We start from the raw sequence: 27,046 nt of genomic DNA, 5'->3' as shown, positions 1-27,046 counted from the left end.
AAATGGATGCTGTGTAAGCAATACAATAGGCTTCCGTTCAAGAACAGAATTCTCTAGGACAGTGACCTTAACTTTTTAGGGTCATAAACCTCTCTGACAATCTAACTTCTCTGTAGAGGAAAATGAGGAAAAACACATACAAATACACATTGGCATATGATGCATTTGTGGACAGAATAATTATTTCCTTCCCATAGGTAGAATATCAAACAGGCTTACAAAGAGTTATGTTTCTTATTTTCATGTAAAAATTGAGAAGTATTTTCTGAGCAATAATTGAAATAAAACTAAATTTCATCCCCCCATAAAACCTGCTTAAAGGTCAATTTCAACATGAAGGTTGAAATTGTTTGACTTAAAGTTGAAATTATGAAATGGCTTTGAAATAGAACTCAAGCCTTCTTTAATATTTAAGCAACTCTTCATTTTGACAGCAACTAGTCCTTAAAAAAAAAAAAAAAAAAAAAAAAAAAGACACACAGCAGCCAAGAATCAAAGCACCCATCTTTCACCTTGACAGATGGACAGGCTTGTATCAAGGAAGAATGCTTCAACTTTTGGATGAATTCATATTGTACCATTTCCTTTGTCCTCAAATCCATGAGATCATCTTTGGCAAAGACTGTTTCATTGATGCACTGATGTCAGCATGGAAAGGATTAATAATCCATGCTTTAATATAAAGGTCTTCCAAAGCAGAAGCAACCTTCAAACAAAGTCTGCAGTGTTCCCAGAGATCTGTACATTTCTGCCCATAGGAAGATCAACTGACAGGGCACAGTCACACTGGACTCCCATCAGGAGAAGCAATTTTTCAGCAATGGAATTCTTATTGGTATCTACTTCCTTTATAGCGGCAACCTGATCAAAAACAATCATCCATCATGGTGAGCTGGGAAATAAAAATATATACCTAATCATTATATATGTGTGTGTGTATACATGTATATGTATACATACACACACACACATATTTACAAATAAATAATTAATTAACTCTTCCTTGGCAAATTGTTCCAAGCAGTTTTTTTTTTTATTTCTTTCAAAATAAATTAGTTTAGATTTGTACCTATAGTCCAATCAGGAGTTTGCTTCAGAAATTTGATGTCAAGAAATTCTTTAAATTTCTAGCAGTAGGGAATTTCATGTTGTGGTCCTATTTCAGGGCTATTTCATAGTTATAAAACAAAGATATATATAAAACACATAAATATGCAAACATACATATGATATATACTTGATAATGCTTTTAAACCTTAAAAAAATGATTTATTACCTTAGAAGATAAATTCCATGAAAACAGGGCCTTTGTTTTCTTAACTACTGTTATCCCTCTTTGTCAAAGGTCTAAAGCCATGTTCATCCATCAGTTTTCTCATGAAAAAGGTTGATATTTTGTTTACTATCTGGCTGTCCTTTTTGTCCTATTTATAAAATCAGAACATGACAAGAAAAAGGGGTATTATTTAATCTCTCTCCCAAAGCACAAATCTATGAAGAAAAATTAAGGCTTAGGTATAAAGAATGATTGGTTTTTCTTCCAGACTAAATGACCAGGAACACAGTAAGAAGAACAGGAGGAAATGAGATTACGTCAGATCATGTATGACCCTCTCGGCAATGGTAAGAATTTGGATCTGATCCTAGATAGGACGCAAGCCATCAGAGGGTTTGAGCCAGCGTGTAACAAGACCAGCTTGATAGCTAAACAGGCTCATTTTACTGCTGTGTGGAGAAGAGGCTAGAAGAAGCAAGGATGGAAATAGGGAGATTAGTTAGGAGTCTCCCTCAATAGTTCAAAAGAGGAATAGTGGTGGCTTGTACCTGGGCAACAACAGCAAAGGTGGATATACTTTTGAGAATAGAGCCAAGCCAAAATATACAGCTGATAGATCAGATGTGTGTGAAGAAAATGGAAGAGTCAAGGATATCTCCAAGTTCTTGGCCCTAGCAACCAGATGGTGCCGTTTACACAACTTGGGAAAACGCTAAGAGAAACCGGCAGTAGGGAGGAATTAAGAATCTGTCTTACACACATTCAATCAGAGACGCTTACTGGACACCGAATGAGGATATCACTTGGATAAACAAGTCGGGATTTCAAGGCAACTGAAGATAAGAACGAGGCATCTTAAGAGAGTACTAAAATAGTATGTATGGGACTGAATGAGATGCCTTCATAAAGACAGTGTGACTCAGCAAAACACAACACATGAAGCTTCTGCTTCATCAAAACAGCAAAAATAGGTATGTTCATCTTGCTTCATCTGGGTTCAGAGGCCAAGGTTTTCCTTCCAATTGGAGTTTTGCCTGGGAAAAAACTTTGCTTAGCCTGAGCTTCAGAGGTCCTGAGGCTTTTCCAATGCTGAAGTGATAAAAAAAAATATTACAAAGAGATGAATGCTCTCCCAGACTGAACAAAACTCCCTAAACCATCTCAAAGATATCAATAGCTTTTAAAGTTTCCCCAAAAAGGTGCCTAAAATAGGAAAACCAGGAGAAGTTATCCCAAGAGATCTGAGTAATTTCATCCATTTGCATGCTAAAGAAATGTGACCTAACTGATTTTTCCAAGAGCTGCTTCAAAATATTAGACTTGCCAATAAACCTGGAACTTCTCCAATTGTGGCTTCCTTTCCTTGCCACTGCAATAAGCAAGTTCATAAACAGGCTGCTATGTTGGAGAAATCCAAGTTTTGCCCTCTTCTCATGGTGAAGATCTATTTTGCCTCTGTATGTTTTTTTAATTGAAGTATAATTGACAATGTTACATTAGTTTCACGTGTACAACTTAGTGATTCAATAACTTTATATGTTATGCTATGCTCACTACAAGTGTAGCTAGCATCTATCTCCATACAATACTATTACAATACCACTGACTATATTCCCTATGCGGGGCCTTTTATCCTTGTGACTTATTCATTCCATAACTGGAAGCCTGTACCTCCCACTCCTGTTCACTCAATTTGCCCATCCCCCTACCCTCCTCCCCTATAGTAACCATCAGTTTGTTCTCTGTATTTATAGATTTGTTTCTGGTTTTTGCATGGTATGTTTTTTTTTTAATTTTTTATTACTTTTTAAAAAAGATTTTATTTATTTATTCTACAGAGAGAAACAGGACAAGCAGGGGGAAGAGCAGGCAGAGGGAGAAGCAGCACCCCGCCCCCCCCAGAGCAGGGAGTCCACCGTGGGGCTCAATCCCAGGACCCTGGGATCATGACCTGAGCCAAAGGCAGATGCTTACCCGACTGAGCCACCCAGGTGCCCCTGCCTGGTGTATTTTCAACATGTAGAGATGTAAGATCTTCCCTTCAGCTCCATGGTCTGCAAGCTTTCTTTGCCCAAAAAAAGGGGCCACCCCAAAAAATGGATAATCTGATTTTCTTCTTTATGTTATCTTTAGTTGAGGCTAAATCAAGTGCAAATCAAGTCCGATGTCCATAATCCTAACAGGAAGGTGTATTTTCTTTAATTTCCAACAACAGGAAATTGTTTCATTTCAAGACATGAAACATAACAGTAGTTGCATAACAGCTAATAGTTATATCAGCATTCCATGCCACTCTACTCTTAACTATATGATATCATTTTTTTTTCTTAGTGGCAATATTATAAGGTATAAGAAGAAAAAAAATTGCCAGCCCACCAATCTCCTCAAGGTCACTATGTCTTTCAAGACTAAAGTATAAAATCAATAAGTCCTCATCCTTCCACGGTGGTGAATTTTACTCCCAGAATCCATATCCATTCATTCACTTACCCTTTCAACAAATATTTGGTGAGCATGTACTATGTGCTGGGCACTAAGGCTCCTGGGATACAGCAGCAAGCCAGACAACATTCTCATACTACAGCTCACAGTCTCATGGTAGTAATAGGCAAACTAACAAGCAAATCAGTGTATATCATATTGTCAAGTAGTGACAAGTACTAAGAAGAAAAGTATAGTGAGGTAAGGCAATAAGGATAGATTTGAGCTATTTGCAGGGTAGAGGTGGTAACAGGGAGAGGGTTTTAAAAGAATGTCACATTTGAGCCAAGACCCAAATGCAATGAGGAAGAAACAACACTCCAGATTCCCCAATAGAATTCATTACTTCCTACTTCATGTTTCTTTTGCACTTTATACCTCCATTCATCTGACAACTGTTTCTTGAGTGCCTACTGCATCCCAGGCACTACTCTGGAGCTGTATACCAGCTTTAGCATATCCTGTTTCTATATGTCTCCACCAAGACATTACAGTGATGAGAACAAAGTCTTTGTAGCTCCTTGAATGCTTTGTATTTTGGAGTACAAAGCTTCTGATGGAGAGATGAATAGATAGATAGCCCAAAACTCAAGTACTTCCAAGAGTCAAAACTGTTATTTCCCTTGCTGCTTCCCCAGTCAATATTCACCTTCTCTTAGAAGGAAGCCAAAGTTACACACACTCCTCCTAGAGAACTCAGCATAATAAATCAGGTTAGGCCTACTGGGAAATAAGGCGTTCGAGTAAAAGGAAATCTTTGATTAAAAATGTAGTTCATTATTCAACACTCTTTGGTAGACAGCAAATATAAAGGCCATAAACCTTGTCTTGACTTAATAATTCAAACAGTTCCCCAAGCACAGGGTAATGCAAACTGACTCTTGAAATTGAACCCAACAAGTGACTCACTGGTCATAAGTACACACACTATGTCACACTTGTGTGATGCTGTCAGTGTGATAAGAGTATTCAGATGTCAAAATCCAAATGGAAATAAGTTTAGTAATCCTATCCACATATTTCTCCTTTTATATATGTAACTCTGTGTTTCTTAGTACTTAGAGAAACCTTTCCAAATTAGAGGTGAGTTTTGATAAACCAGTCTCCCAAAATGGATTATGCACCCAGAGAAATAACACTAAATACTATCTGGTTGAGCAAGATGAATTATAAAGTATCATTAAGCCTGAAGACACACTACTCTCACCATACTGAAAATATTCATGACATTAATGAATCTTTGCCAGCATCCCTTGTAAGGTATGTACCAAAAAACTTAGCAACAATTTTCTACCTCTATAATCATTTAGTAAATTGCAGCAATAATACACTTGTTTCCCCATAATTGCACTTTTTTGGGCAATACAGATAATATTCATCATGTAAACCTCTGTTTCTGTTGTTTTAAAGATCAAACATCTTTTCACCTGAGAAGCACAGAGGGGCTGGTTTCCCTGGCAACATAATTTGCTTCCAGTTCAATGGAACATCGAGTCCTTTTTCATGGGTTCACTGCACTGAGCGGCCAATCCTAGTTCAGAGAGCCCCACTTCCTTTGCAAAGAACTATAAAAAAAAAAGTCTGTTGCTAAGGTGTTTTTGTTATGGTTAAATGAACCTCTTAAATATTGATTTTAATGCTTTCAATTTTTTAAGCTGCTCTGCTTTCAGCTTTTTCTTAAACACGTAGGACACAGCTCCTCCAAGCCTCTTATTCATCTGCCCTGGCTCTTTCATTTCAATGATGCAAATCAGCTGGCATCTTCTTTTGTAGATTTTTCAACTGAAAACAACAATCATTTGACTGAATGAGAATGGGCTTGGGAGAGCACCTGCTTTTCCAACTCTGGTGTGATACAATCCAGAACCCTAACAAAGTAAATGCCCTTCTAAATTGGCCAAACTTTGACTTCTAGACCTAGAATACTTAAAGGTACCTATATCATAGTTGAGTTTCTGTTAAAGCAAACAGCCTTGAACCATTCTGGCAAATGTCTAGTTTTGATAGCAGATCTTCAACCTAATTAGGTTCTAGTCTGTGTCCAGTCTTTCAAAATTCAACCTCTGCACCCTTTCAGGGATATCCAGTTACACAGCTGGAATTCCTATGAAATATTTGCCCATCAGGATTAAAGAAATCTGTATGAGGGAATATCTTACAAATTTTACTCAAAAAAGTCCAGGTGGGTAAATTTGATGTGCTGCCTACAACTTCTAAATAGCAAAATCCCAGTGAAACAACATGCTGTTGCCAAAAGACAAGCAGCAGCTCAGGGTAATATATGAAAATGAAGTACAGAAAACAAACGCAGGAAAACAGCTTCTGAAAAATGGCAGAAAGCCATTCGATACTGTACATGGAGGCTTATTACCTCATCTCACCAAAACTACCTTCAAGTTTTAGAACACGCTTAACGACAGTGGACATTTGGCAGAAATTATTAAGAAATTTTGATGTCATATTTGGAAAAATAATAGAGAGCTGGAGTACCTATATTTATGGAGATATGACAGCAAGTAGGAACAGAAATAGCTATGATAATGAAAATATGGTTGTCAAATTTCAGACAGAAACTTCCTGTCTTTAAGACTGAACTTTAAGTGAAAGCAAACAGAAACTGAAGACTTAATTGTATAGTAGTCACTGTGTCAAAAAGCAACAAAACCAGTATGATACCCAGTTCAGCATAGAATGTAGAAATGGACTAGGCATGCTAGAGAGTTATGCAGAGGCATCTTAGGAGGAAAAGACACACAGGTATGGACAAGTTGAAGGACATAGCTAAATGCTATCTTAGCCATTCTTGATTAAAGGCTCCATAAATATTCTGATAAAGAAAAATTGATAGTTAACTCCACACATTACAAGTTATATTATATGTAGTTTGCTTTCAGTTTTACGGTAAAGAAGTATAGTAGGTTGAATGGTGGCTCCCAAAAAGATATGTCCTTATCTTAACCCCTAGGACTTGTGAATATGATCTTACAAAAAAAAAAAAAATCTTTGCAGATGTAATTAAGGATCTCAAAATAGGATCATCTGGATTCTCCAGGTGAGCTCTATATCTAATGACAAGGGTCCTTCTAAGAGACACAGAGCAGAGACCCACAAGAAGAGGGGAAGATAGAAATCAGAGTTATGTAACCACAAGCTAAGAAACACCTGGATACATCCAAAGTTGGAAGAGGCAAGAAAAGATTCTCCCCTAGGGCCTTCAGTGGGAGCACAGCCCTGTCAACACCTTGATTTTGCATTTCTGGCTTCCATAACTGTAAGAGAATAAATTTCTGTTGTTCTAGGCCATGATTGTAGTATTATGGTGGCCATAGGAAACTAAAAAATAAGTACATAACATGTGTACAATGCAGTAACTCTTGGGCAGGGATGGTTAAAGTTAACATATGAGGCAAAAATTGCAGAGTCTAAATTATCTTGAAAATTCCTTGAATTACTCTGAAAGTACGTTCATAAATATCCAGTGTAGCTCATTTTGATTTCACTGTTTGAAATGGATTGCTGCCTCTTGGTTGAGCACCAGATGCAGAAGCTGGCTTGAGTTTCATATATATTTTTTAATCCTATATCTCCAAGCACTAGATTTTCAATCAGGGAGAGATATTCACAGCCAGAAGGCACTACAGAGTCCAGACTACAAAGAGAGCATCACTCAACCAGGTCTAAGTAGTTTTGCCATAAACTTCTTTGCAATAGACATCTTTGCCACAAATATTTTTCCATATAACTAATTGGAAATAAGGTAATTTTGCCAAAAAAATAAAATACCAAATAATAGCATAACAGTGACAATGATAACAAAGCTCAGCTAAAAATGCATTATAGCATTAACATTTCTTCCACATTTTCCATAGAACTTTGGAATGACTATCAATGGACATGTGACACTATGCCAAGAACAAACAACAATATAGAAGGCTTTTATAATACAATACAAAGCTCATTTAAAAATATGCATTCTAGTATTTGCAATTGATATCTCTCTTTATGAAGGAAGAAATTTTAGGAAAAAAAAGTGTAAGGCCAATGAGGAACAAGTCAAGCAAAAAAAAAAAAGTCTAATACTATGAACAAAAGGACTTTAAAGATAAGTGCTTAAGTATCATCCACAAAATAAAATCACTTATTTGTATGTATTGACATGAATTCATACTAAGCATTTTGGATATACTCAAATATTTTATATTTTGCAATAAAGTCTTTTTAATTTTGCTGTTCATTTTTCATGTTTCACTATATTCTTTTTATTAAAGAAGAATCATTATGTTATACATCTTTTTATTAATGCCCTTATTTTATATTTTGTGATTTTATCTTTTACAACAAAGTTGCCTTACAGCCAATTAGTTATATGGTGAAAATGTTTGAAGCAAAAAGGCTTGCAGGAAAGATGCTTACAGTGAAAATGCCAGACAGATACCCATCCTTGTTCATGTTGGAGCAATTCTTCATCAAGAGAAATTAGGAAGCCAAGTTGCCTGTTTACTAAATTGCTCTCTTTATTATTATTTTTTTTTTGCTCTTTATTTTACTTCAAATTGCCCAAACACTTATATTTGAACCCAAGTTAAATGTCCACTTGAGGGGGATGCCTGGGTGGCTCAGCAGTTGAGCATCTGCCTTCAGCTCAAGATGTGATCCCAGGATCAGGATTGAGTCCCACATTGGGCTCCTTGCAAGGAGCCTGCTTATCCTCTGCCTGTGTCTCTGCCTCTCTCTCTCTCTCTCTATTTCTCATGAAGAAGTAAAATCTTTTAAAAAAGTAAAAAATAAAAATAAATAAATGCCCACTTGACTGTCCCCACTGTGATCTAACTCAGTGTTTTTCAACCTTATGGAACCTAAATATTACCTGAAGTACTTTTTTAAAAATACAGGCTTCTCATAACACTCCCTGATTTTAAACTATATTATAAAGCTATAGTAATGAGAACAGTATGTTATTGCTATTAAAAAGATACATAGATCAGGGTGCCTGGGCAGCTCAGTCAGGTAAGCATCTGACTCTGATTTCAGCTCAGGGTCATAAGTAGGGAGTCTGCTTGAGATTCTGTCCCTCTGCACCTCCCCCCTTCCCTTGCTCTCTTTCTCTCTCTAAAAATAAATAAATAAATATTTTTTTAAAAGATACACAAATTAATGAGACAAGGTAGCCCAGAAATAAACCCATGCATATATAGTCAATTAATTTATGACAAAGAAGCCAAGGATATAACAATGGGGAAAGAACAATCTCTTCAATAAATGGTGTTGAGAAAACTGGATAGCCATGTGCAAAAAAATAAATCTCAACTACTATCTTATACCATACATAATTTTTTTACCATACATAAATATTAACTCAAAACTGATTAAAAACATGAATGTAAAACCTGAAACCATAAACTCCTAGAAGAAAACATGGGCAGTAAGCTCCTTGATATTAATCTTCATGATAATTTTTCAAATTTGACACCAAAACCAAAATTCAACATGTGAGACCTCCATTAAACTAAAAAGCTCTGCACAGCAAAGGAAACCATCAGTAACCTACTAAATGGGAGAAACTATTTGCAAATCATACAAAATAAGGGGTTAAATCAAAAATATATAAAGAACTCCTACAACTCAACAGCAAAAAACAGCAAATAATCCAATTTCAAAAACTGACAGAGAATCTTCTCTTTTATAGAAGACATACAGAAGGTCAACAGGTGCATGAAAAGGTGCTCAAAGTCACTAGTCATCAGGGAAATGCAAATCAAAACAATGAGATATCACCTCACACCTGTAAGAATGGTTATTATCAAAAAGACAAGAAATAACAAGTGTTGGCAAGGATGTAAAGAAAGGGAACCCTCATGTACGGCTGGTAAAAATGTAAATTGATGTAGCCACTATGGAAAATAGCATGAAGAGTCCCCAAAAAATTAAAAATAGAAATACCACACGAACCAGCAATTCTACTTCTGAGTGTTTGTCCACAGGAAAAGAAAATACTAAAGATATATACATCCCTGTGTTCATTGTAGCAATACTTACAATAGCCAAGATATGGAAATGACCTAAATGTCCATTGACACATAGATGGATAAAGAAGTTGTATAAATATGCAATGGAACATGCATATTGGAACATAATGGAACATTATTCAGCCATAAAAAAGAACAAAATCTTGCAATTTAAAACAACATGAATAAACTTTGACAGCATTCTGCTAAGTGAAATAAGTCAGAGAAAGACAAATACTAAATGATCTCACTTATATGTGGAATCTTAAAAAAAAATCTTTTTTTAAAGCCACATAGATACAGAGAATAGATTAGTGGTTGCCAGCGGTGGGAGTGGGGCATGAGTGAAAGAGAGTTAAAAGGTATAAACTTCCAGTTATAAAATACATAAGTCATGAGAATGTAACGTACAGCATGACTACTACATACTAAAGTTCTCATCACAAGAAAAAAATTGTTAACTATGCATGTTGATGGACGTTAGGTTTACTGTAGTGAACATTTCACAATATATGCAAAAACAAAATCATTATGTTATACATCTGAAACTAATATAATGTATGTTATTATACATCAATAAAATAAAACAATAAATGAATATTAAAAATTTTAAATGAAATAAAATTTTAAAACATGGACTTTTCCTCAGAAGATCCTGTTTAGCAGGTCTGGAGCAAACTGAGAATTTCTATTGTTAACAAGTGGCAGGTAATTCTTAACCAACTAAGCCACTCAGGCACCCCATTGTGGCAAGGAATTCATATGATCAGGCGAGTTTGTAAACTACTGATTTAGTCCATGCCATATGCTTGATCCTCCTCAGCTTACTCTTGCTGCCTTTATAAACTTTTAAATTAAAGGAACACTCTACAATCTCACTAAGCAGCTAAACCCAGCCACCCAATAAACCAGCAGGTACAGAAAAGGGGCAAGTAAATAAGAGAAGGTCATCATAGGTGAAGCCAGGAAATAGTTTACATTACTTCCATACATATTCTGCTGGCCAGAACTCAGTCATAGGGGCCCAGAGAGATGCAAAAAGGGCTGGGAAATACAGCTCCTGTGTAGAGAGCCACTCTTCTGCAACCACTCTGCACTAGAAGTGAGAGCATGAACCTCTGGAGGGCAGCTAACATCCCTTCATACAAAGGACTCGCATAACTCCTTCATACAAAGGTATCAGTATTTGATAACAACTTGAAGCTTCCCAAAGAAGATTTGTTAGCAGAAACCAGCTTTTAAGCTAAAGAGGCAGGTTAAATATAATAGTATTGAGTTTCACTTGGCTTCATGGCCCTTGGGAATAAGTTAGTGCTGGTAGGTCTTCTATGTTAGGTCATTGAAGGAGCAAAGAAGAAATGTAAAAAGAAGGTTTTCAAAGTGGGTGATAAACAAATACATGATATTCCACTTTGACCTCAACTGCAATAGAAGCAGTTAGATGGGATCATAAGTCTTAGGATACTTAAGAAAATTATGTTCACAATTATTCCTTCATCTCCTCTAAGTGAATTTTAATGATATCCCTCTTTCAATAATTGCTATGTTTCTAACTTCCCAGTGGTCCTGCATATTCAAATGAATTGTGATGAGGACCTGCTAATTATAGTAATGAGATTTAGGAAAGGGAATAATTCATAAATATAATACCTGTGCCAAAAGTGGGTCAAAGCCTCAGCCAATCCAACTTCTTCAGAGGCCCAGTGAGAAGAATGTAATATGTCAATGAGCATTCCCAAACCTTGACCTATTCCACCTATTTACGCACCAGCACTCAAAGGGCACACAGAGTTTTCTCTTTCCCCACTAGCTCCTCTTTATCCAAAGTCATTACAACTGTGGGTCCCTGGTGTCCAGTCAGTCATTCAAGTGACCACACAGCAAATAAGAAAGAGTATGTTTTAATGATAGAGACAAATTCCAACCATGCTATGTAAAAGGAGGCGAGGTGGCTTTTGTTCTTAATCCTGAGATGAAAATTAGTTCCACATATTACATTTCTAAAACTCATGATTCAAGCCAGAGAAAGCCAGCACTCAAGGCTCTCTTCATAACAGTTTGATCCAAACATGAAGTGATTATTAACAAACACAAACTTAAAAAAAAAAAAGATTTTAGTTATTTATTCATGAGAGACACAGAGAGGCAGAGACATTGGCAGAGGGAGAAGCAGGCTCCCTGCAGGGAGCCTGATGTGGGATTCCATCCCAGGACCCTGGGATCATGCCTAGACCCAAAGGCAGAAGATGCTCAACCACTGAGCCACCCAGGTGTCCCAACAAACACAAACATCATAAAATCATGGACACTCAAAACCAGCCCTCCATTGCCTCTGAGCTACTGGGAATCCCAGATTTGCATTTCATGTTCTACTGAGTTGTTCCTCAAGAAACCCTAAAAGGAAGCTGGCATCCACCTTCTGTAACATGCTATGGTGGGGAAACTGACCATATACTTAAGGACAAGGACTCCAGTGGGAAAGAAAGAAAGTAAATGAAACAAGGCAAATTTTTACCTATCCAGAGCTGTTAGTCCTAGATCAAGTTCCAATACGGTATAACTGAGGGCATCCACAGTACAAAACCACAGAAGTGGGAGACTTTGGGAAAAGCCAAGGATGGGTGCTTCCAGTGAAACCAGGCAATTGTCAGTTAATGCCAGTTAGTGGACAGGGATTGAACTAAATATCTAGTTTGGGTGGTACAAAGGAGCAAAATTGGATTTCAGGGTCCTATGATTGGGAGTTTTCAGGAATAAATAGAAAAGCAGGGTCCACTTCTCTCAGGAACTATATTGGCAAAATTTCCTTCACTGCAACACACTTGAAAGACATGAGGAAGCCCACAAAGTCTTCAGGAGGATGCTGACCTATAAGGTAATAGGCAAATTGCAGTGCCATCAGCACCCCAGCATTGGTAATCTTTATGCCAGGTTTCTACCCTCTGACTAGAAGCTAGCAAAGAGCACCTTTACTTGCTTGAGGCTGTGAATTCATCTTAACAACTACAGCAAAGACCTGGCCAGGGCAAAGACCAACAAAGTGTTTCTAAAATTATCTATAACTTACTTCCTATAATCTTAACCCACTCATTCAATAGTTTCTATCCAACTCAAAAAAATATGAATATTTAGTAAAATTTATTTAGCACCTACTCTTTGCCAGGCATGCTATAAGCACTAAGGATATGCTATTCAACCAAATCGGCAGGGTCACTGATAGAATTTACATGATAGCGAGAAGAAATCCTAATCTGCTTTCCATTGTATTCATAATCTATTTAGGAAAACCCAACTCCTTTCTTTCCTTCACACAATTTTCCATCTCACGGAGAGAGTTAAACACCATACATTTAACAAGGCCCATAATGAGATAGAGCAAGTGGCACAAAGATAAGGTGTGATCCACAGTCTAGTAGGAGAGACCACACATTTACAAAAGTTTACAATGTAAACAGATGTTACGGATTTCACTGTGCCACACACAACCCCCCCCCCCCAAAAAAAGACATCCTGATACCCCAACCTCCAGTATCTCAAAATGTGAGCTTAATTTGGAAATAGGGTCACTGTAAATATAAGTAGTCAAGATGAAATTATAGTGGAGCAGAGTTGGACTCCTAGCCCATAATGACTGGTCCTTACAACAAAATAGCCATGTGAACACAGAAACATCCAGGGAGAGCACCACATGACTACATAGGTAACATGCAACTAACTGCAAGGCAAGGGATGCCAAAAATTATCAACAAACTACCGGAATCTAGGTTCCAGAGGAATCATGGCTCTATGACAACTTTATTTTGGACTTCTGGCCTCAAGAACTGTGAGACAATAAGTTCTGTTGCTTAAAGCAACCCAGCCTGTGGTAATTTGTTTTGAGGGGCCAAGGAGAGTTATTTACCAGGTAAGTATTTTAACATAGCTATGGAAACAGAGGAGGAAACAACTATACCTGTGATAGGTGGGAAAACTTCCCACAGGAGATGCTATTTGCACAGGGCTTTGGAATATAAGACCTTTGTCAGACACACAGAGAAGTCAAAATGCAAAGGTCCTTTTAGACTGTGCCAAGGATGAAGAAACATCTGTTGAAATAATGGCAAGTAATTTGGTGGAGCTGCAAAATTCTAAAGCACCCAGAACGCCTTAGGCACTCTCCTAACTGATACACAGAAGATGCTTGGAGGTGGAGGACTATGGGCAAGGGGCTAAGGAGTAGACAGTGAAACTGGAAAGTAAAGTTAGACCCAAATTATGCTGGCACAGTAGATAATGGGAAATCTTTAAGTAATTATAAGAAGATGAACAAAATGACCGTGTTGAATTTTTTGGTACAATATCCTTGGCAAGGGATCCCTGGGTGGCGCAGCGGTTTAGCGCCTGCCTTTGGCCCAGGGCGCAATCCTGGAGACCCGGGATCGAATCCCACGTGGGGCTTCCGGTGCATGGAGCCTGCTTCTCCCTCTGCCTATGTCTCTGCCTCTCTCTCTCTCTCTCTCTCTCTCTCTGTGACTATCATAAATAAATAAATTAAAAAAAAATTAAAAAAAAAAATATCCTTGGCAACAGGGTGCTGAATACACTTGAAGGAGTAGCATGTTAACTGGTCTCCAAACAGTTAAGGAAGCACTCAAATACAGCATGTGTAACACCGTGATGTAATAAGACATAGGTATATTCAATGGTCCCAGTTCCAGGCACAGAACTTCTAAAACACTTGGAATTTCCTGAGTGACTGAGGGGAGAGAAGCATCTTTTTTTATTCATTGGAAGCCCCTTTCAACCATACCTTAAGTTTATGCTAATGGCAGACACTTGGAGGATGGGGGCTGGTAGCATGGCAGTGGGAATACAGGGGATGAAAAACAGAATTACTAAATTAAGAGGTAATACGGATGAGTGATGGGTGTGGAAGGTGCAGGAGACTGAAACAGTTGAGACTAGTCAAGGGCATTTCTGCCAGAATGCAAAGTTCAAATTCTGTTCTAGCCACTTAGAGTTGTTTGACCTTGGACAAATTACTCAACTTCCCTTGCCAGTGTCCTCAGCTGTGAAACAGAGATATGGGCAGCATAGAGTAGGAAATTGGTGGGATTAAATGTGTTAATACACAGATGGTACTTAGGAAAGACCTGGGTCATATGAAGTCCTTTGTCTGCATTTGCTATGGCGGCAGTGATATGTATGGAAGAAATTCTTGGGCTAGGAATGAGGATTTTGAGAACATTTTCAAAAACAAAAAGTTTTATGAGAGTACACAAGAGGAAGAGATTAGCTCCTGGTAAACAGCAGATGGAGCAAAGACACACAATCAGAAAGGGAAAGTCAGACTGGGGAAAACAGATGACATGTGAAGGCGACAGACAAGGAGGAGCTAACACAGGCATGTCCAGAGAGAAGGTAGAGCAATATCACAAGAGCCTGTCCAGTTCACCCCAAGAAACCTATGCTGCAGTCAGTAGAGCCTTGGGAGGCTGAGCCCTTCCAACAAATGGGCTCGTGTGGCTACTTGGCATCCCCTTCACCTTTTTTTTTTTTTTTTGGTACCTCTCCACCTCTTTCCTTCAGGAATTACCTCTTCTTCATTGGATTAGTCTGTGGGACTTTTATAAAGAGGTTTTGCCTTCCCCTAGCCAGGAGGTGGGTACGTAGTCCAAGCTGGGCCAAAGAGAACCTATCTCATTAGAGTGGAATTGGGAGGAAAGTGAGGGAAAGGCTGAGTAAGACTGGATTCACTGACGCCAGCCATAGTGCCAAGATCAAAATATGAAGCACTTCCTGCCCGAAGACCTTCCTACCCAGTTCCACCCTCTCTGGGCCAGCCGCTTCTCTCCTATGGGCTCTCCTATACCACTGCAGTAAATTCTCTTTCTATTTAAGGTAACCAGAGTTGGTGTCTGTTACTAACCACCAAAGACCCCTAATACCCTAAAGTCGCTCCAACAGATAGATAGGCGTTCCTGACGATCTGCTCTCAGAATAGACATACCAACAAGAAAACAGCAAAAAGCTGGAAGACTAGGCTCACTGCCTGGCAAGCAAAGTCACTAGCTGTGGTCTGACAAAGGCATGTTCTCTCCTCTTTCCCTCAGAGAAATCTGAAGCCTAGTTGTATTTCCTGTCTTCAATAGTGTGTTGTGATAGAAGTTATAATATGACCTAGATTTCCTACCTCCATCTATCATTTTATTAATTGCTTTTTTAGTTTTGTAGACACCAAGAAAGGGGTGCTGTTTCTAGAAATGAGTTCTCTCTTCTGATCACAGTCCCACCATGGGAGATCCACTGACTCTGACTTCCCTCATCAGTACCTCATTGATGTTAAGAATAAAAGAACCTTGTCAGATCAGATCAGCCTCTCTCAGATCTGAGCCCAATTGTTCCCTAGGGTTTTGTTCAGCTAGGATTATGTTTCTAACCAATAGGCCTCTAGCACTGCCTAAGGCAGAGACCATTCTAAAGTCAAATCTGTATCTACCAGAATCAGTGTTCTGATCCTTTCAAGTTCTCTATGAACATGGTTGCAATATTCTTGATGCTTCATTTGAAATTAGACATTCTTTCTCTAACTGATGCTGTATACCTTTTGAATTTTTTCACTTCAACAATTTATACTGAATACTTTCCAAGTATTAGAACCAAATGTAGGCAGGTTGTCAAATCCCTGGAGGGAGTGAATGCTATTCATTTTGTATCCCGTGTCCACCAGAGCACCTGGCATACGAAAAGATCAGACAGGTTTCCTTGTCAAAGGAAGGTTTGCTTCACTGAGTTTTCTGCAAAGCAGGTTTCAATGGCCTATCATAATGTCTTATCTGACCCTCAAGTATTACAGCATATGGAATAAATGGAACTCCAGAATTATACTGCTTGGTCCCAAATCCTAGCTCCACCCCATCTGACTATGTGACCTTAGGCTAATCAATGGACCTTTGAAAACCTTAGTTTCCTCTGTAGAATAGGATTATTAATATCTGCCCCATGAAGTCATTAGAAGAATTAAATAAGAAAATGCCCATTTAGTACTGTACATGGCACATAGTAAGTGTTTAATAAATATTATTCTATCAGGGCACCTGGATGGCTTAGTTGGCTCAGGTCATGATCCCAGGATCCTGGGATTGAGCCCTGAATCAAGCCCTGCCTCAGGCTCCCAGGGAGCCTACTTCTCCCTCTCCCTCTGCCCCCCACCCTCACCCCAACCTGTGCTATCTATCGCAAATAAATAAATAAATAAAAATATTCTAAAAATTTAAAAAAAGCATGACTCTAATATACATATTATAATTTGTTTTTTTTTTAAGATTTTGTTTATTTATTCATGAGAGACAGAGAGAGAGGCAGAGACATAGGCAGAAGGAGAAGCAGGCTCCATGCAAGGAGCCTGGTGTGGGACCCGATCCCGGACTCCAAGATCATGCCCTGAGCCAAAGGCAGACGCCCAACTGCTGAGCCACCCAGGTGTCCCTAGTATAGATATTATAATCACAAATTCTGGTACACAAGAAACACAATATAACTATAACTCAATTTAAATTTTGACTTTGAGCCCCTCTTCCACCTCATATGAAAAGTAAAACTCAGTTAAATAGAAAAAGTACCTCTTGTCCCTCTCCACCTTGCAGTTGTCCCTAAGTTCCAGACAAGGCCACCTTGGTAATGGTGGGAATAGGGGCTTGTGACCTTCTTCTAAGAATGTAACTCACCTTACCCAGTCCTTGACATAGGCAATGGGCCATATTTTCATGAACTGCTCCCTGGAGATAGTGATCCACAGAAATGCCATGGAATACCATGGCCAGAGTCTACATCACATCTTTCCTGCACTCATCCCCCTGTGCTATCTGAAAGACTCTTTCAGGTCTCAGATATACACTATCATTTGCTGTCTGTGACTCAGTGAAGGAAGCCATAAGAACTTTTGGATGTCCTGGAGTATGAGTGAGTATCTGCAAAGATCTCTGAGAATTTCTCCAGCCTAGACATACCTAGCAGCTAGTTCTACTACACAACAGTACCATGATGACAACAGAAATACCTCCATAAGATTGGTCATTTCCTGATCATCCTCCAGGATGCCAGGCATGAATCCTCTCTACTCTCATACCCCTAATCAAAAAGCAAGGGGGTCAGAGGACAGTAATTGTGTCTCCCTTGCTGGGAGCAAGAAGAACAGGGTGCAAACACTGGAGCAGGAGAGAAGAAAGTCCAAAGAGGAAAGGAGGAAATGAGAAAGGAGAGCCAGAGAAGGGAGAGAGCAGAGAGAAGAGAGAAGAACAGGATAAGGAAGAGGAAAAGAGGTCTCTCTCTTGCTTCTGCCTTACTTCTCCCTTCTCTCTCTTCCTGGTCAGAGGGTCTTTACTCAAAGAGGGTAAGTGGGAGGGGATCGGAGAGGAGAAATATCAGGAAGAAACTCAGAGAGAACTATTCTGACTCATCATATTTACTTCCTCAATCCCTGTCTCACTCTTGAATTTTGCAATTTGAAGCTAAGCTTTGCCACATTTTCCACAATTCGCCTCTGGGGGGTAAGTGGTGGCTAGGAATGTTTAGGGAAAGGATTAAAAGAAGAATAAGCAAGGTTAATCCAATGATTAACCTCTGACATCATTAAGAACAAAGCATCATAAAAATGGGACTTGTGTTCAGATGTGGAAATGTTCTTTGAGTTTCTACAGGAAAGCCCTTACAGCAGGTGCAGTACTCTAAGAGGTGGAATTCCATGACTGTTAAGAAAGCCCACCAGGCCCTAGGAGAAGACCTGAGAGCTCCAGGAGGCAAGAGGATTCAGGATGGGAGGGTAAGCCCTGGCCTGTCCCTGATCCAAATGTGCCAATGGCTCTCAAATGGTTTTTACTTTCCTTTTCTCTTCCAGATGGTTCTTGCCTGCCTCCCTTATCTTGTCAATATGGAAATCTCTTCAGTAGCTTCTTGACTTGGGGAGAAAATCAGCTGTTTGACTCTCTTACTGTGTGCTAGCACCTTCCATCACATATTCCAGGACTATTGGTGGCTATTTATTTTTTATCTACAGATGGCTTCATAAAAGCCATTCTCCTTCTACTGAAAAAAGTCCAAGTGGTGGCTGGATATTCATTTAAGATGCAAATCAACTTATGCAGGTGGCATAAAATCACAGCAGGCTTTAAGAGCCATAGAGGAAAGTGAAAATGACTCAAACAACTCAGTTGCTTAAGGAAAGCACAGCTCCTCCCACTTGCTCTCCTTAGGATCACGCCTTCACAGAGGGGCTATAGGTCTTTGACCTCTGACCTAGATCATCCCAATTAAGAGGATAAAGCTCAATTCCAATAACTGACTAATTCTGGTCCCAAGTAATATGTGAAAGGGAACTTTAATAATCCATCTGTTTTCAAGTATATGACATGGAAGGGGGGGCTAAAGTTTATATATCTCTTTTTAAATAATCCAAAGTTATAAGATGAGCATAAACTGCATAAAATAAACTATTTTCAAGCACAAAGTCTATAAGTAGAAACTTACTCTCATTTATCCATCACAAGTATGACAGGGTCCCTATTTGGCAATATTTTATTGGCCTATGTTGAATGAGCCTGTATTCAGTCAAAGATAATGTATTTGTCTATCATTCTTTGTCTATCACTACCTATTTTCAGTTTGAATTAGTAACTTGATCATATCAAAGAATTTTATTCCAGAAAACTGTTAAGGCACATGTTGCTCATGGTTGACAATATACTTCTTGAACTCTCACTGGTCACCTCCATGCCATGATTTGATAGCAACTGCTTAAGGACCTAGCCTCCTCCCAATGCAAGTTTCCTAGCTCCACACTTGAATTGCCTCCATTAATGATGAGTTTTGATTTGATAAGTTAGAAAATAATAAAATCTGGCAGGGATGGGTGGGAGGAATACAAAGGTTAAGTAGGGAATTACAGAACATCCCTTAAGTTTGGGGCTCCCAGAGTGTAGTGCAGACAGCTTGTAGGCCTTGCAGAAATAGCTCTGATCCACCTTGGTATGAGGCCAGCAAGAGGCCAGAGAACATCTGAAAACTTCCAATTGGTGTCTGTCCATCCCATCCTCTACCTCCACTAGACCCCAAAATGGCTCAGAATAGACCACCTCAGACCTCAGAGATATATACAGACAGAAGCCAAAGAACAAATTGCTGTAAGGACAAGGTTTTCCAGCACAGATAGAGGGTGATGATGGACCTCATGGCCCTGCCTCCCCTGCAAGGTTGGATGGAAACCTCAAATGGTTAGCTCATCCTCTGAGGAGAATTAAAGTGGTAGAAAGTGGAGTTTTCCAAAGGAGCTATTTACCTAAAAATCTAGCAGATAATAAATTTCCTTAAATTGAATCCGATATTTTCTGTAATTCAGAGAAACAGAGGCTCCAAAATCCAGATTAAGAGAAGTCACATAGTAGTAGTAGTAATAATAGTAGTAATACAGTAGTAATAGTAGTAGTAACAATACAGTAGTAGTCATCACAGTCATACTAATAGTAACACAGTAGTATAGTAGCAGTAATAATACAGTAGTAGGTAGTAGTTTGGTGGTAGCAGCACTAAACAGCCACTAACATTTATTGAGTACTTCCTATCAGCTGGGCCTTCTGTAAGTCTTTTATATAAAAATGCTTATTGAATACCTATGACAATCCTATGAAATGGGTATTTATCCCCATTTTAAAGATGAGAAAACAGACATAAGAAAAAGATAAAAGCCTGAACAGAGAAAGACTCAATGAATATTTGTTAAGTGAATGAATGGGTTCATTTGTGAAATCAAACATAAACAGGATGTGGTTCTCACATAAAATCAGAAGGTACAGGCAACTCAAAGTCACTGACAATGCTTTTTAGTGCTCTATATTTAGAAACCAAAGGTAGAGGAAGAACTTTTAATAAGAAGAAGAAAACAGAAATAAGAATAGGTAACCATCACAGGCTAATCTACTGACTTACTTTTTCTACCTTATAATTTCCTCCACCCCTTCACATCAGTTCACAATAACTTCCTTTACTCTTCCTCTAACATAATGCTATATATAACCTCTACCAACTTCCAAAATGAAGTTTCTAGAGACAGTGTTTTTCCTGCTCTTCCACACTACAACTAGTAGGCAAGGCTGAGGAGGCAGGTGGGAGGCATCCACCAGGAAGAAAAGGCCATTAGGACCACATGGGCCAAAGACAGGTGAGATCTTTGAGCTCAAAGCTACTCCTAGTCCAGACATGGCCCCACTCCCCAAGCCATGGCGCCAACTCTTTAACGATATAATACCCTGCCATTTGATTGCTTTTTCTCCAGGCAAAAGTCCTCAGTGCTATATATTTACTTTATAATTAAAGTGATTTTAAGCTTGAAAACACACACACACACACACACACACACACACACACACACAGGGAAGACTTGCAGTCTCTGTTAGGAGGAGATGAACCAAAGTGATTCTGCAGTGTGCACAGAACCCAGGCCTCCCTCCTTTTCTAAGACAAACACTGGGCCCTGGCTGGTCACGCCACCTAGCGGCACATTGTTCTTCCATGAGCCTCCCTCCATCTGAAATGAGGGTGCCCAGCCATCAGTTAAATTATTCCATCTCACAGCCTATGAATTTCAATAAATATACCATCTGTTCACCTTCTGTGTGGGAGTTCAATCATCTTCTTGGCAGCGGTATTATTCTACAGCAATTACCTATGTCTTTATCACCACTCAATGAGCTGCAGCAACGTCTCTGTAAAACTGACAAGTTTTAAACATTTTCTGTAGACAGGATGGTCTCTATGGTTAGAACACGAAAAAATATCCCCGTGTGAGTGTGGGGGGGGACCCGCAACCTCATGAAATGGGCAGACTTTCCTTTCAGCCACATTGTAGAACCGTGGAGCCTCGGTTTCCAGCTCAGTGAGGTAACAAGACTGGGAACAGGACAGGCCACACTGAGAGGAGCCTCATGCTGACACATGTGCTGTCGGGGGGTGGGGAGATGGCTCTCCAGTTCGGCCACCAACCAGCCTGCTGCGTGACCGCGTGCACAGGCAAATGCCCTCTCTGGGCCTCCAAATGCCTCTGGAAAATGGAATGGATGACTGAAGAACTTCTCTTTAGCTCTGAAATTGGAAGATTCTAGTGGATGAGAATGGGAGCCTACAGCGCAGCCCACGCCCAGATGTACCACTGACTTGCTGAGCTGCGCTGAGTTGCTAAGTAAAATCACAGCTATAAAAAGAAAAAGGCACAACCACCAACGTGATTTGAATGCTTTTAAAATGTGGATTATTATTAATGATATTTTCTTCCACAGTATATGAGAGAGGAAAGAAGGTCTCAGAGAGGCTAATTTGCTCCATGTTACCCCCAGAATATGGGGAAGCTGGGGTTTAACTCATGCCTGGTTCCAAAGTCCAAGCTTTTAAATACAGTGCCATATTGGAAGGCTTCATGAAAAAAGGAGACTTTCCGGATAAAGCCTAGATCTAAAGAAAGTATGGAAGGCATTTCAGAGAGAAGCGTGTATGCCCATCTCATAAATATCCAGCATTAACTTTCTTTTGGTTCAGTTCTGGCTACTTGCCTTGCAGCCACATATCCAAACAAGCTGACTATGTCCCTAACAGTGCTATATGTTCCCCAAACCCTGCTCATTTTCTTTCTGGGCACACAAGAACATTAAATTTTTAGCATCCCTTAAAGTTAAAGTGGGAACAAGGGGTTGGGTTCCGGCCAGTGGGATGTGGGCAGAAATTCTATATACCATCTCAGGGTGGCCATAAAATCCTGTGTGCTCTGCTCTCTTTCCTCCCATTCAGGCAACTGGAAGTGAAGGATTCTGGGAATAGCAGCACCCTGATAAGAGTCACAACCTCCGAGTTGTCACATTGAGGGCAGCCTTATGGAAGGCCACCCCACTTGCACTGGACTATAGTAAACTGAGAAACCTTTATTTTGCATCCTCCTGAGATTTTTAGGTTGTTTGTTTTAGCTTCTTAAATTTGGATCGTAATATTAAGGCTAGAATACTTTCAGTAGAATACTCCTAGTCAGTAGGCTGGCCAGTGGTAACAGGAGTGGCACATTACTTTTTTGCTTGTCCAGGATCCAACACTTTTTCTTCTTTCTTCTGAATCCGATTCCCAACACTCCCTCTCTAGTGCTTTGATTTTCCTGAACTTTAGTCCACAAGGTTTTAAAAAGGGGTACCACCGTCCCTTGTCAGCCCTGAAGCCTGTCTACATATTCCAGCCTCACAGAGCCAAATAAGAGGCAATCCTGGGACTTTTTTCCTAAAAATATTGTGAACGAGAAATCCTTTTTCCACTGGGAAGGCTAAGCTGGATAGCACTAAGTCTGGAGCAGCCATAAGTTCACCATAGAGAAGAGCCTGCCCTAGAGTAAGGTTAGCATGTGGGACCCCAGAACTCTACGAGGGGCAGGGACCAGGGAGCAAGAGGACAGAAGAGGGAGACTGGGAGGTGCATAGCTGAGCCAGAAAGAAAATGGAGGCAGGGAGACAAAGGGTGGCCAGGGGAGCAGGAGCGAGCTGAGGCGAGGCAGGAAGAGAAAGGTGTATGAAGTATGAAGGACAATGGGATGGAGAGCTGGAGCGAGGGGCCGAGCAATAGGCTTGAGGGCAGGAGACAGAGAGAATAGGATGAGAGAGAGAAATGGGTAGCGACAGAGAGAATGACAGAGAGAGAGAGAGAAATACACTTAAACATATCAATATTAAAAATACTGAAACCAAAGGGGCTCCTGCCTGGCTCAGTGGTTGAGCATCTGCCTTTGACTCAGACTGTGATTCCAGGGTCCTGGGATTGAGTTCTGCACCAGGCTCCCCACAGGAAGCCTGCTTCTCCCTCTGCCTGTGTCTCTGCCTCTCTCTGTCTCTCATGAATAAATAACTAAAATCTTAAAAAAAAAAAAAATAGGAGCCAAATTCTCTTTTGCATTTATCCATTTTCATTGAGATCTTGCCACTTGCTACACTGATTTTTTCCCATTTTCTAAGACAACCTTAAAAATATATAAAAGCAATGTGTGAGCATCAAAACATGGGCACATAATTATGTAAGACAGTCAACAAAAATGAATTGGCTACTTTTTACCAAAATGAGAATTTTCCAATATTCAGAGCACCTCTATCAACTTATCCTTTTGGTCTTTCCCCATTGACTTCTTCAATCCTCTCCTAGCCTGGGATTCCATTCTATCATGTTTTCTGGCTGATTCTTTCCTCTCTTTTCATCTTGTTTCCTATTCTAATAAGTTGTCTGGGCTTTATCACCTTTTCCTGATGCAAAATGCCTTGTTTCTGCCTTTCACATAATCATTTAGTATTCTGCAAGGTCCCAGGGTCAGTTCCTCTAGCCCCACTGTGGCTCTCAGCACTATGAGGTACATGAACCTGATCCCATGGGCTGCCAGCGCTAGCAGCTGCCACTCAAATCACCCAATGTGAGTCATCAGGGAGCTGAGATTCATTGTCCTGAATCCCCCTAACATCATATCCTCAAGAGTGGAAGCAAGGGGAGCAGGAGCGAGCTGGACTATATTTTGTTGGCTATTTTGTTGGCTCAAAATGCAAGTCAATGTCAAATTTCCAAGGGCAATAAAAAGATGAAAATGTGCTTACCATGAAGAACAGACACAAGAGAGACAGAGACACAGAGTCATAACGTGTATGAACATGGGGGTATATATTCTAGAAGGAGGGGTTAGAAGGCAAATCAAAGGATCCAGGTCTCAAATGCACATAAGGAAATAAAACACTGGCTTTCTCTATCTAGAGCCAGAAGAAAAATGAAGCATCAGAATTTTAAGAGGCAAAAGAAAGAAGATACCTTAGCAAGAGCCAATGAAACAGTTTCACAGCTGGGGACCAAATGTCATCTCTTCTCTCAGTGAAAGCACCTGAAGTGGAGTAGCCAACAGGGAGTCCCTGCACTCCAGGGACTTATATTTATTTTGTCAGCATTTTTCATAGCCATTCAAGCAAAATGATATGTATGACATTTGGGCACAAGGTCTTTTTCAAAGAGAAAAATCAACCCAGCCAAGCTAGTTTTCCTCATTCACCAGCCACCACCCACCCACTGCCAGCCCTCTACCATTCACTCACAGAACCACAGCCAGGAAACTGTTCCATACAACCCCAGAGGCTTGGTTTTCATCTGCTACTCTTATGCATAATTTAGTAACATACACAATTCCTGTCAACAGTGGCCTTACTTTTTCATGTATCAGTGAATTTTAAGGCTTTATAAAAATCTGGATTCAGATGAAAAGACTGTAGACAAAGAGCTCAGGTTTCTTTTTTTCTAAAAAGAAGCAAAAATTGTATTTTCTATAGAAAGTTGAGTGGTTTGGGTTTTCTTTTTCTTTTTTTTTCTTTTTTTGTGGGGAGTGGGGGTAGTGTCCTTAAGAAAGCACTCTTGATGAGATTTAAGATGATCTAACTCCTTCCTTCATCGGGAACTCCACACTCAGGGGACCCAAGGGACTAATGTAGCCCCTCCACTTTGAAAAGGGTAGGGAATCTGAATCCTTGCTCCTCTTACTAACCTATGAAATGTAATGGCACTTGAGCAAAAACCCAATATCCCTTTTCTCTTATTCTCATGCTCTGCTCCACACCCACAGCTCCAGTAACTGCCCTGGCTCCTCCTTTTATTTAAGGCAATAATCCTCCCTCTAACCCACCCACCCAAACTACCCATGGTCACAAGGTCCTTGACCCCTCCAACCCTCTTCACTTCCACCAAAGATATCCACCCAGTCTTCCAACATCTGAAACTAAAGGTGAAAAGAGAGGAAAAGTGTGCCCGTGTTCCTCCAAACTCAAAGCAGAACAATGTCCTGCCTCTTCTTGATCTTTAACCACTGAAAAGGGTTATACTCATTCACCGGTAGCTGGTCTAAGTTGCATGTTCTTGGTGGCTGCAAACCTCTTTTTTTCTGCAGTAGCTACAGAACCTTTCCCTGGGCCTCCTATGAGGAATGTGATCCTAATGTCTTGTACCAATGCTAGCAAAAATCCAACTGTGAGAGAGAATTATAAGATGTAACATTATATAGAAAACTATTAGCTTTGTTCTCGTCATTATAGCTTTAAAAAATAGATATAAGGGGCACCTGGCTGGCTCAGTAGTTAAGTGTCTGCCTTTAGCTCAGGTCATGATCTCAGGGTCCTGGGATCGAGCCCCACATCATGCTCTCTGCTCAGTAAGGAATCTGCTTCTCCTCCTCCATCTGTGCTTGTGTTATCTCTCTCTCAAATAAATAAATAAAATATTTTTAAAATGTATAATATTTAAAAAATAGAAAAAATCTTTCTATTAAGACACCCTAAAATATAATTTTCATTTTATTTCCAAATATCTGCTTGCTTTGTCAAGGCTCAGGCGACCATTTATTAAACATTAACCTGGCTACATGTGCAAGGATTCATCCATTCACAGATGTTAACCCCAGGCTGAATTTACCTTCAGTGTCCCCTGAAAGACCAAAGGAGAACTTTTGCCCATAACCTACAACCACAATAATAACAGTAATAATAATAATAGCCATCACAACCTGCCATGCATTTTACATAAATAAATGTAATTATCACAAAAACGCTGTGGGAGATACTATCATTTCCTCCATTTTATAGATAAAGAAACTGAGGCAGAGCAGATAAGTAATTCATCCAAGGTCACACAACCAGCTGAGCCAAAATCTGAATCCAGATCTCTAATTCAAGAGCCCATGATTAAGCATTCCATTCCACTATTTCCCTGTGCCCATTTAAATAATGTATTTTGTTATACAACGTTAGATAGATAATGTATTTCTAATGAAACTTTCTGAAAAAGCAGCACCTAAGAAGAAAAAAAAGCAGGTTGGTTATGCTCAGCCAAAGAAATCAGTAAAGATTATTTTGCTCAAATCTTTCATGGGATAAATCATTCCATTATGTTTATGGCCCTATGTCAAAAGAGGACAGTTTGACTATTTCCTGGAGTCCTCTGGTTTTTAGTGGGTCCCAAGTGAGAAATCTGCTGGAGACTTTTCAACGTTGCACAAAGCTGCCAATCACACTTATTGACTTTCTGCCCTACAAACAGTGGGAAGAGTGACTTCATCCCCCAATCAGCATAACAGATCTTGACACTGAATGAGCAAAAGCTTTTTGCACTCCAGAAAAGCAATTATTTTCTGAAGAAAAAAAAAACAGTCAATTTCTTAGGCATAATGAACCCACCTATTAATCTTGTCCAGCTACTCTTGCTAATTCTGAAAATA

The 27,046-nt window shown here is 39.5% G+C and overlaps 1 protein-coding gene and 1 long non-coding RNA gene across 9 annotated transcripts in view; one reads left to right on the top strand and one right to left on the bottom strand.

The window, feature by feature from the left end:
• The window catches only part of SYT16 (synaptotagmin 16), a 232,198-nt gene that overhangs the window by 160,558 nt on the left and 44,594 nt on the right, over nt 1-27,046 (bottom strand). The gene's annotated exons all lie outside the window — the stretch shown is intronic.
• On the top strand, nt 1,662-21,404 carry LOC140640069 (uncharacterized). The gene is made up of 2 exons (XR_012036729.1): nt 1,662-2,247; nt 18,638-21,404. It is a non-coding gene; the product is annotated as an uncharacterized lncRNA (long non-coding RNA).

Source organism: Canis lupus, chromosome 9, assembly GCF_048164855.1.
Source record: "Canis lupus baileyi chromosome 9, mCanLup2.hap1, whole genome shotgun sequence".
NCBI classification, from domain to species: domain Eukaryota; kingdom Metazoa; phylum Chordata; class Mammalia; order Carnivora; family Canidae; genus Canis; species Canis lupus.
This window is presented reverse-complemented; position numbering and strand designations above follow the sequence as displayed.